The sequence below is a fragment of the Agelaius tricolor genome, unplaced genomic scaffold (genome assembly GCF_023055355.1).
Source record: "Agelaius tricolor isolate 1412-34295 unplaced genomic scaffold, bAgeTri1.0.p SCAF_1, whole genome shotgun sequence".
NCBI classification, from domain to species: domain Eukaryota; kingdom Metazoa; phylum Chordata; class Aves; order Passeriformes; family Icteridae; genus Agelaius; species Agelaius tricolor.
In genome coordinates, this window is record NW_027269261.1 from 31,902,959 (window position 1) to 31,914,266 (window position 11,308).

Here is an 11,308-nt window from a genome sequence, read left to right on the forward strand (position 1 = left end):
GCCCCATCCTTCCTTCCTGTGTCCCTTTCCCATTCTCAGAGTGCCCACAGCAAGCCTTTTGGAGGGGTCTTCTCTGTCTCCTTTGCAGCAGATAACAGTCTAGAACAGCAAAGCCACTGGGCTCAGAGGGCTGGGACGGTCCATCCCCACTGCAGCACACAGCACACCTTCCAGAGCCTCTGCCTTTGCAGTGAGCTCCCTTCTTCGAAACTGCAAGAGGGCTGCCCACCCTAGTCCAGACCAGCCAACCCAAAAGCCCAGACATATTAGGAGCAGCAGGGCAGAAGGAGAACACTTGGGGTGGATTTGGAGTGGATTTGCCGTAGAAAATGCAATGAGATTTTGACAGTGACATAAAGTGACAAAAGAGCAGTCCAAAATCATGGGAATGGCTTAAGACATCTCTTTATCTTTAGACTAGATGGAGAGTAATGGGAGAGTATGGGCAGCAGCAGCAGCCAGCCAAGCTTGGTCTAAGAGGGGTGTGCAGTCCAGACATCTCAGTGACATGCCACTACTGGGATCCATGCTGTGAGACAGAAAACTAGGTTAAAACTCAGATTAAAACCCAAGCTCATCAGGGTCCAATCCCCCTGCTGGAATACAATGCAGACATATGCAATGGATGGCTGGGTTTAGCTATCTCCCTGTAAAATACTAATGGAGAAGTGACTTGAGAGAGTTTTGCTCCTTCGCCAGTCCTACAGCTGTATACTGAGCACTTCAGTGTAAACCTATGTTTTGTTGACTTTAATAGGAGCAGAAAAACAAAGCCATTTTCCCAGTGATGTACCAGCAAGGGGCACCAGTGTCAGGTGTACTGCAGACAGAGTTTCTGCTCATGTCTCCACTCTGCACACATCCCCCAGGTCAGGATATTTATACCTAGACATAAAGAATTCTCCTCCCTCGGTCCCTCCCTCATTCAATGCTTTCTTCAACTGCATGTCCAAGAAACCAGCCAGCAGGCAAGGGCAAGGTGCAAGTGGATGGTGTTCAGCTTGAACCTAAAAGCTGAGGGCATCTCTAAACTTGTGCTATGGGCACTGTCAGCCCAGTGAAGGATGGTTCACAGTGCAAGGCCAATGCCGTCCTTCAGCTATTTCAGCCTTTGTAAGAGGTTGCAGACATCAGGGTGGATGGCTCTAAAGAAGGCAGAATCCACAGCAGTGGGTGAGGAATGGTTTTAGGATCACACCACTGACAAGCCTGTCAGTCTTGGGGAGCTCTTTGAGGCCTGGAGCTGGGCTAGTGAGGGAAGTGGGGCAGGAGAGATAGGTCCACTCAGAGCTAGGAGGGGATTATAATACACAGTGCTGCTCTCTCTATGAAGACACTGAGATGTGCGTGTGATAAAAGAGATTATTTACAGCAAAGAGAAGAAATAAGGTACTTGATCTTCTTCCTTTCAGGTTTAATGGGCTTCTCGTAGGTGTGCCGCTGTTAATGAGTGTTGAGTCATGCTGGCCAGATCTTTCTCTTGCACAACTTCTCCCTGCCTCCCCAGGTTGTTCTGTATCTGCCCTCTGATACTTTACCTGATGACTAGGGCAAGCACCACTGCCAGCAGCAGGCCTTACGCAGTATTTGCTGAGCTTTAGCAGAACGGGACCCGATTGTTTCACATCAGTCGCTGTTTGCTCGGCCAGCTCACTGTTTGTTCGGCTGTTACTCTCCCACCGCCCCTCCAAAACCCTCCACGGCTGCTTTAGCGGTGGCAAAGGGCGAAGCAGCCCTGGGGTGCAGCCCCAGAGCCCACGGCCCGCACCAGCGGCAGCGCCGGGGCCGCCCTGCTCCTCTCTGGTATCACCCTCACCCCTCCCTGCCCCTGAGCTCTGCCACACACCCACCACCCCAGCCCCGCTGTCAGGGCCAAACACCGGGGCTGAAGGTGAAAGCGTCTCTGTCCTGCTGCATCGGACTGCCAGCCATGCAGGCCCCGCCGCGGCCTCACAGCAATGCCCTCAGCACAGCCTGGGTACAGGCTAACCCCAGCGGAGAACACACCGGATGGGTGCAGGGATGGCTCACACTGCAGCCACCTGGAAGCAGCCAGGAGCAACAGTACAACATGATCAGCCCCCCATAAATTTTCCTATTCCTTCCTATTATTTTCCAGTCTACCAACAGAGAGGTCTCGTGTGGCAGGCCATATCCACGTGCATCATTCAGAGGCACCAATCCCATCAGTCGATCTCCTGACAGCCTCTATGCACTGGGGAGCACTTCTCAAGGTCTGGTGTGTGAAACCTCCCATAGCAGGACTGTGAGTCCAAAGACACAGTGCAAGTAGACAGCATTCCCTTGCTGATTCAGCTAAATGTGCTGGCACATCATCACGGGAAAAAAGCTGAAGTATTTTCACTGACTCACACAGGTCCAGAGATCCTGTTAGATCTATCCCAGCCTATGACAGTGGGTAGAGCCTTCTGTGAGTGTCAGTGCTCTGGGATTGCAAAGGACAGGAGGGGAAATCCCTTGTGGGGCAGAACTTGGATCCTGTCTAACACAGCAAGGAGAACAGAGCCCTTTCACCCCTCAGCAGGCATGGGCTGCAGGGCTGCACAATGGAGAGCCTCGCAGCAGTTTGGGTTCATCTCTGAATCCGGCCTTCAGTCTCCGAGTGGCTCCGCATGCCAGGGCACAGTGTCCCGGCATTAAAAATACCAAGGCTGACAGATAGTGTTTATTAATAGCACGAGTGGTGTTTATTGCTGAGCAACAGTCAGCAGCTCGGAGGTTACTGCTGTTACAAGCCAAGGTCTGACAGCATTGCCACATTGCTCCGTTCTCAGGGGAGAGAGGCTCCATCTCTGGAGGTAGAACCCATGGGGAGAGGGGGCCTGGCTGCCTCAAGGACCTGCTGTGAGTGCAGAGGAGCGGGTTACAGGCTGGGGTCCCTGCCCATGGGGGATATCCCGTGTCTCAGGCCAGGACACTACGCCTGTAACTCAGAGCCTCGGAGTGACCGCTGGAACATGCAGTGCAGTTTGTGCAAATGGGTGCAGAGCAGACACCAGTGCTGAGCACCCACCCTCTTCCCAACACTGCATTAAGCTGTGCTTGAGGCACCATTCCCTGCCCGTGAAGAGCCTTGGTCTCCTGGGGCCTCTCTCAGACCTTTATGTGGACTCCCTGCTCTGTCCCTGCCAGGCTCTAGGTACCAAGCTGCTGTTTAGGAGGACACTGGTTTTTAACATCCTTGTTCCACAGGAAAGGAAATTGAGGTGTAGAGAGGAGAAATGATCCACCAAGGGTGATCTACTGCTTGTGCTCCAGAGACCTCCACAGATTTCATGACTACATGGATCTGGATCTTAGTGATCCAGAAGAATCGATGGAGTAGGACACTTTGCTGGGTGTTCTGCAAAGATCTACATGCCCAGCTTCTCTGAAAAGCTCTGAAACAGTCCTGAAAGAGGGGCAAGGGTTCAGAGACTGAAAAAACTTGAAACCTAATAAGCTGTTGTCATTCCTCAGACTCACAGTTCATACTCTGGAGCTGGAGGCCAAATTCACTTTTCAGCAGATACTTCCTTCCAGTTTTTGATCTTACCATCCCAGCAGACTTCATGTGATGCTTCCCACTCTCCAGGTTTTTTTCCTGAAGGGCTGTGTTTCCTAGTTTTTACCAGTTTATGGTTAAAACACTACAGCATGAGTGTGCTACAAGCAACATCCCACTTCACTCTGTTTCTCCTAGTTTTTTCCTTTCTCTTTGTCATCACAGGCAACATGCAGGGGTCTCCTAGGGAATGTTAGTCCTGAATTATCTCATTACATATTGCTTCAAGGGAAGACGAGTTGCAGCTGGGAAACTGATCCACCCTGCCCACACAGTGTGCTGCACACCTGGAATTAACATTACATGACTGATGAGCACTCATCCTAATGAAAGCGTGACTTTCCTTTGGAGTCAGGCAGCGAGGAGCAGAGGCCCAGGGACAGGCTGGACATTGCACTGCACACAAAGCTTCTGCTCCCCACTCACTGCCCGCTATCCAGGAATCTCTGAGCACTCAGCAGAGGCCACCAATTAATTCTTCTTTAACTCCTCACTGTTAATTCACTTACAAATCAGGCCCTAGGGCAGCTCAATACTGTTATCATTGCTGTACTCTTATCACCATTAATAGCTGAGGAAACTGAGGCACAGATCAGAGAAGTGATTGACACCGCACTAATTAGAAAACAAGGGACAGAGCTGGGAAGACAACCCAAGACTCCTAGCTCTGGCAGAATATCAAGATACAGAATCACCTGTAATGCACAACACTATAATTTTAGTGAGTTTCTTCTACACAAAGGCAAAGGATTTGGCAAAAAGAATCTTGCATAGATGCTACAGCTTTGGTTTGTCTTGGCTACAAGATCCTATCCAAAACGCCTTTCATTCTCTGTAGTATCCTCTGAGCAGGTTCCCTATCCTTACACTGCCTTCCATCTTTACTCACGCCCTCTGACCCTCAGTGAGTTAGAGACCAGTCATCCAGTGCTAGCCAGCCCCCTGGACTCAAAGGATCCACTGTTTCCTGGTGTCTTCCAGGCTGCTTGGACTGAAAGAGCCAAGGATCTAGTTCAGAGGTATCCACAGAAAAGACTTTTGTCACTAGCATGTTCATATACTTATCATCTGAATGAGAAAGTGAGGAGTCCCTGGATGCATTAGCATCTGTTCACACAGGCAGGTCCGCGTGGAGATGCTGATCGAGCGCACAGACCTCTTGTGCTCTCAGCTCAGCAAAAGCAAGATGCCTTCTCTCCTCCCTCAAGGACCCTCAGTCTGGATCAGGGAGCTGGGTCGTGGATGTTTAGTCTGAAACAGTCTGTGGAACACGATTTGGTGGTGTTCCCGTGATATTTCACACAATAAGCTTAGGGAGGACAATGCAGTTGCTTTGTGAGACATGGTGATGCTGTGTCTTGTGACACAGCCTATTAGCAGATTGGCTAATGCTGGGTGTGCAGCTGCTTTCTGTCACGGGAAAGGCTGAAAGCAGCCAGAATATACCTGTGAATCCTGCCTCTAATTATTTAGAGCAAAACACACTGTGCTCCCGGTTTTCCTGCATCTGTGTACCTTGCACACACATGAAAAATAACAGTCAATAACACAAACAGAATTTCTCCTTTATGCCTTACTGAAATCCTGCTCAGTAAACAGGATTATACTTTAAATAGGCTACGGTAGAAATACAAGGAAAGACACACAGATACCCGCATTTCTTTTCATGAAGAAAATTGCTAATCAGCCAAATGGATTTTGCTACTTCTGCTTAACCTCAGCTGCCTCTACAGCCCCTATTTAAAACATTTTGCCTCTTTACAGGATCTGTCTGGCAGCCCTCCATCACTGCCTAATTGTGCTGGGGTGGGGTGCGAAACACCCTGATGAGGGAACATAACATTTTTCCCTTAATTTCACCAAAGTCAAGATCTCCCCTTCTTGCTACAAATGGCTTGGTGCTAGCAAGAATCCCAGCAGTGAACTTCCTGTGAACTGATGGGAACAGCCCTTCTCCTGGGAGCAAGGAGACGATATCTGAGAGATGCGGATAGAAAAATGAGGTAGTCAGCTAATAAAGAAAATTAACCCAGTGGACATGATTTGCCTACATTCTCCAAAGCTGGAGTTCTTTTATAAGGCTTGCTGCAGAAAGCTCTTAAGGATAACAACTAATCCCTGGATAAGGGTCAAAGTTCTTGCTGGGCATTAAAACTTGGTGATGTGATTAAAGAAGAAGTGAAAACTTGCTGCTTGGAGCAGAGCCTCCAGTGAGGAAGCTGCAGGGTGCCAGTGCTCTGGTGGGTTCTGAGTGATCCCAGGACACTGGGGATGAGGAGCTAATGGGTTTGGCTCTTGGTGCTGGGATGTCTGGGGTGCCTGAAGGAGATGTAAAGACACTTTGGTGTGAAGCAGTGTAACAGCCCTCTGAAATGGCCCTCAGATAGGCAGAAAGTGAATACCCTGGCACGGAACAGCTGGAACTTCACCTCTTCACCAACGTTTCCTGAAGGTCTCCTCTGGAAAAAAAATATTTAGCAGTTGCTGTGGATACTCCTGATTGGATGTCTGGATGTTTATGTGTATTTACAGCCCACGAGGCAAATAGATCTCAAGTGACTTAAAACTGAGTGAGAAACTGTAAAATATCCACAGCAAGACAAGGATGAATATACAGCTCCCTTCCAGGTTTAGGAAAGGTCTGCGATTGACAACACCAGAAGATGGGGAGCAGATTAAAAATAGGGTGGAACCTGGATTTAAAGGGATATGGCAAGAGCCTGAAGAGCGGAGTCTGAAGGATGCCTGAGGGGATTTACTGGCAGGATCCAAGGCTAGGAACGAAAGTCATTGCTGCCAAACCACTTGCCCAGCTGAACCTCACAGCACTTTGGAAACGAATGCAATTGGGGCACGATTGCCTTCTGAGCTTTTTCATATACTTGGGTCATATTGGATTTCATATCTTCAGGAGCATGAAAGACCAAAATCTTTTTGGTTTGGCTAAAAGCAGGTAGTTTTTCACACCACACTGGTCTTGTGCTGGTGTAAGTAGCACAAGGTTCTCAGCATTGGCCATCTTGGGCTCTAGCAGGTGCCTCTTCATCTGCATAGTCAATAGACACAGGATATTGACCCCCCTGTCTGCAGCAGGGCTCTCTGTAGCAGGGGGAGGCCAAGGGGCTGTCCAGGAAAGGTGCATCAGGTGTTGGGGAGGATGGAAGCTCAGGTCCTTCTTCAAACCCTCACCATGAGGTTTCCAGCACTCAAACCAATTCAAACCAGTGGGAAATGTGTCCATGGGAGTGCAGGAGGTTTCATAACTGGGAGGGTTCCCTGCACCTGGGGCTGATAGATAATCTCAGACCTGCCCCACCCCACTCCTGAGACACAGCCAGCCTACTCCTCCTCATCCTCCTACCTCACCTCATAGGGCATCCCTTACCTTCCATTCTCATTGCCTTTGCACTATGTCCTACCTCAACCAGCCAACAAAGCCCCTCCTGAGCTGTGCCTTGTTGTTCTCCCTCTCCCCAATTCCTCTATCCTGTTTGCTCCTGTCTCCTTCCTAAATACCAGATGGAAGGAGATGCTGTTGGTACCCAAATGCCTGTTGAGGTTCTCTCTCTAATGATGGAGAGGAGCAGGGAGATGGGACTGTCATTGGGACTGCGTGGTGAGGGGCCAATGACTTACCTGCTTTGGGAGAAGGTATACAGAGAACCCTTACCATTTCAGCAAGGTGAGAAGCCTTCTACTAAATGGAAATAAAATAAGAATTAGTAAATGGCACTTGGTGTCTGTTAAGGATCCAAAAACATAGGATGGGATTTGTCTTATGCATGGAGGAATCAAGGCAAGGGAGGGAAAGTGCGGTATTGGTGATCCAGTTGGGAACTGAACCCAGCTCCTTCTCTTCCCACACCTCTGCGCTGTTCTACAGACCAGGACTCGCTGACTCCCACGGTTCCTTCAGCTGTGCTAGGCAATCCCTATCTGATGGTGAGGCAGAAACAAGGCTCACCAGGTGATTGAGCATAGCTACGTGCAGGACCGCACTGCATCCACTCCGTGGGCACCAGCACCACCACCCCAGCACTGGCAGCCACAGCACCCTCCTGACTCAGCAGCACCAAGGAGAAGGTTCTCTCATGAACTCCCCAAGCTGGCACGTCCAGCAGAAGTGATTGCAAATTCCAGAGCAAAGTGAGAAATCCTCCAAAAGGATTTAGAGAGATTAGAAATGAGCAGGAAACAAAATGAGATTTAACTTGGGAAAAGATAAGCTAATGTATCTGGGGCAAAGCTGCTTTGCAGTGGGAGGGGACACCCTGGAAAGCAGAACTGCCAGAAGAGGTTGAGAAAGAGCAACCATGGAGTGATGCATCTAGAGAGAGACATAAGGGGATATGTTCAGAGCCAGCTGCCTCTTCTATGTTTTTGGAGTGACTCACCTTTGAGCGTGTTCAGCAGTAGACAACTTTTTAGGGGAAAGGAGTATTATTTTTATATATGAAAGGTGTTGGGATATAAGAAAGAGGAATGATAGAGGGCAGAGCTCGATGAGCTGACACCATGGGATTTAAAGATCCATTTTATGTCACTGGCCAAGAAATTACTCCCGAGGGACATAATTAGACTCCACAAGCATATGAGGGTCTGCATCAGAGAGAAAGGGAACACACCTACTGACACATTTGCAAATTTAAGGGTGAAATTAAGTTAGAGAAAAGAGAAGGACAGAGTCCAGGCAGTGCAACAGGTTAGGCTGTTCATGACAGCAGCACGTGGTTCACAAGACAATCTAAACCCACAAATTGCTCCTCTTGGGATGTCTCTGAGTCTGTGACTGGTCCCAACAATTCAGCAAGGGTGTGGATCACACTCAGTCCCACAAAGTGACTCACAAAAGTCACAGCCACTTGCACCGTGCATCCAGTCACCCCAGTGGGGTACTGGTGCAGAGGGCAGTGCCACCCCCTGACTCATCAGCACCTCCTCCGTCAGCTCAGCCAGTTCTCCCAGGTGCTGTGTGTCAATTAGGTCTACACTACACATCCACAACACAGAGCTCTGGGAAGCCAATACTGCAACAAAAAATTGGCCCTCGGCCTCAGGACCAGAGTCAGATTAGTCACTGAATAACTCAGGATGATCCAATGACTCATAATTTATTATGCCTACGAAGACTGGAAACAATCATATCCTGTGCCGTTGACCCCCATTCACCACACTACCCGTAGAGAGATAAATCAAAGTAAGTAGGAGTTAGCTTCTTATCCCCAGGAGCAACAACACCTTGGAACAAACATAATCTGCTCAGGAGTCTTCAGGCTGCTTCTCCCAGATGTGAGGTCCTTGTAGTGCAAAAAAGAAGACCTGAACCTTCCAGCAAGCTGCCCAACACGAAGACGGGGGCTTGGAGGGAGAACGAGCAGATTGGAGTGGTGAAGAAAAATAGTAGAGGTGATCAACAGGAAGTTGCATTTCCAGAAGTTAGTCTCTGCACAGGCATCTGAGCAACCGGGTGAGGGGTTTCTTTGAAAGAATGAGCCCATCATAAATCTCTATTGGGGCTTTTGCTTCTGCACTCATGGTGTCAGAACTGAGGACAGAAGGAAGGGCAGGGAGGAATGCTGGTGTGGGTCTTGCTTCTGGAGAAGAGGCCAATGACATAAGCATCTACTCCCTGGTATTCATATGTTTGTGGCACAGGCTGAATCCAGTACCAGCAGGTTCTCTGTAGGTGAGAAGGTCAGGAAGGCCAGGCAGTGAGATGGAAGCTTGGACACCTTTCCAAAGTGTACACCATGGCTCAGGAAGGAGTTATGGGCAAAGGGCTCAGGCCTTAAAATCTCTGAAGAGCTGATGGAACTGAATTACTTGCATAAGCTGATCATTATGCTCATCTTGTGCCGCCTCTCCTCCTTTTTATCTCCCCTTAGATACTGCTCCCACTGAAAAGGGTTGCAAGGGCTCAAGAGCTTGCATCAATCATACCCTTCCTTCCACAGACTCATTTGACCAAGATTCAGAGATAATGCCATCTGGGGCCGAAGATTTCACCTCAAAGCTACCACACAGGTTGGGAGCAAGGCATCCTGACCTGCATCCTAGATTGTTTTGGGATTACGTGAGCCTCCATGAGGAATGTTCAGCAGGAATTGACACTCATCACCAGGCCTGGCAGGGGGCTGAGCAGAGTCAGACACCCTCCCTAGCCTGGGTCCCACCACGCAACACTCTACAAGCATGGAGCACAGAAACAACTCTCAGAATAGCTGACAAAGAAGGTGTCAAAGCAAGCCCTGAAGTAAAGCCCTCCTGTGCTGGCATCAGGCTTGCAGGATGCCTTCCCCCTGCTCCATGCACCAGGCGTGGCCAGGAGATGGGCAATGTGGTGGGCTGGGCAGCAGAGGCACGTGGGTGCTAAACACACAGAACCTGATGGCAGCTGGCTGCAGTGGGCACCCTGATGCCTAAAGAGATGCTTGGGCACACACAGGCTAGGGAGAGATGGAGCTTTTTTTTTCTCCCAAAGAAGTGTTTGGGGCATCTGAAAAAGTGAGGTAAAAATATAGAGCACGAACCAGCAAGATTAGCCCCGTGTCACAATGTACACGTATAACCGAGAACTGCAGATATTTCCTGACGTCTCTCAGTTGTGGATAGGCAGCATTGCTCACCTGGATGTATGGAGGCAGCAAGTTTAAAGAAATCCTTATGGAAAGGCCTTTTTGGCCTTGGGAAGCCAGGCTTGGGCATGTAAACAGGTGGCACTTGCCCAATAAGCCTGCTTCCCTTTATATATCTGTAATCACCTCACACAAGACAGAGAGTTGCACCTCTGCAGATACTATCCTGAGGCAGGCAGCTGGCAAACCTCTGACATTTGAAGGGAAACCTCACCCTTTTTCCCCTCATGATGCAAAGCCCCTGGGGTCCTTCCACCTTCCCACATGAAAGGGCAAGCTTTCCCCAAAGCTGTGGTCAGGCACTCTGTGCATTCCTTTCGCACCCTCCTTCACGGCTGCGCAGGGGATATCACCTCCCTGCTCTTATCCACAACTCACCACCTCTTACGAGATATGGGGTACTTGGCTGGAGGTCCAGGCTTATTAGGCACAAGTGCCTGGTTGCTCTGGGATGACCAGCAGCTCAGCCACCCCATTGTGCAGGGTGTCAGGTGCTGTGGGGCACAACAAGGGCCAGCAGCTGCTTTGTGGGGTGGCACAGTGCCACCAGGGCCACACTGGCCTGGCCCCAAATGGGGAGCTGGGAGCAAACAGGGCACTTGCCCAGACCAGGACTGCAGACCTTGTGCTAGATGATCTGGATTAGCCTTGAATTTCAGCCATCCCAAGCACAAAGAGACTGCCTGCTCACTCACCACATGGACTACTTTAAAAATACCCATCTCTCACTACCAAAGGTCCCATGGGAGACAGTGGAGTACATATCCTGTGAAATGAATTTCCTTTGGGGTTCCAAAGTCCTTTGTGGGACCATGCTGAAGGACAGGAGATTTATAGGCACTTTTAACACAGACACTGTAGGTGGTGGTGGAGCCCAGGCAGAGCCTGGCTGACTTACAGACCTGATGAGCGGTGCAAGACATCAGCAACAAGGGGTTAAACCAGCTAGCAGGTGCCAAAAGGGAGAGACAGACAGGGCTTCCAACCAAAAGCATTCTTTATTCCATTGCCAGTGGGATTTTCTGTTGTGTCTGCCTAGGGCACCCTTTTCTGCCTTTCACGGTGCCTCCGCTCTCTGAATCACACAGAATAAACGCAGCAGGCACGA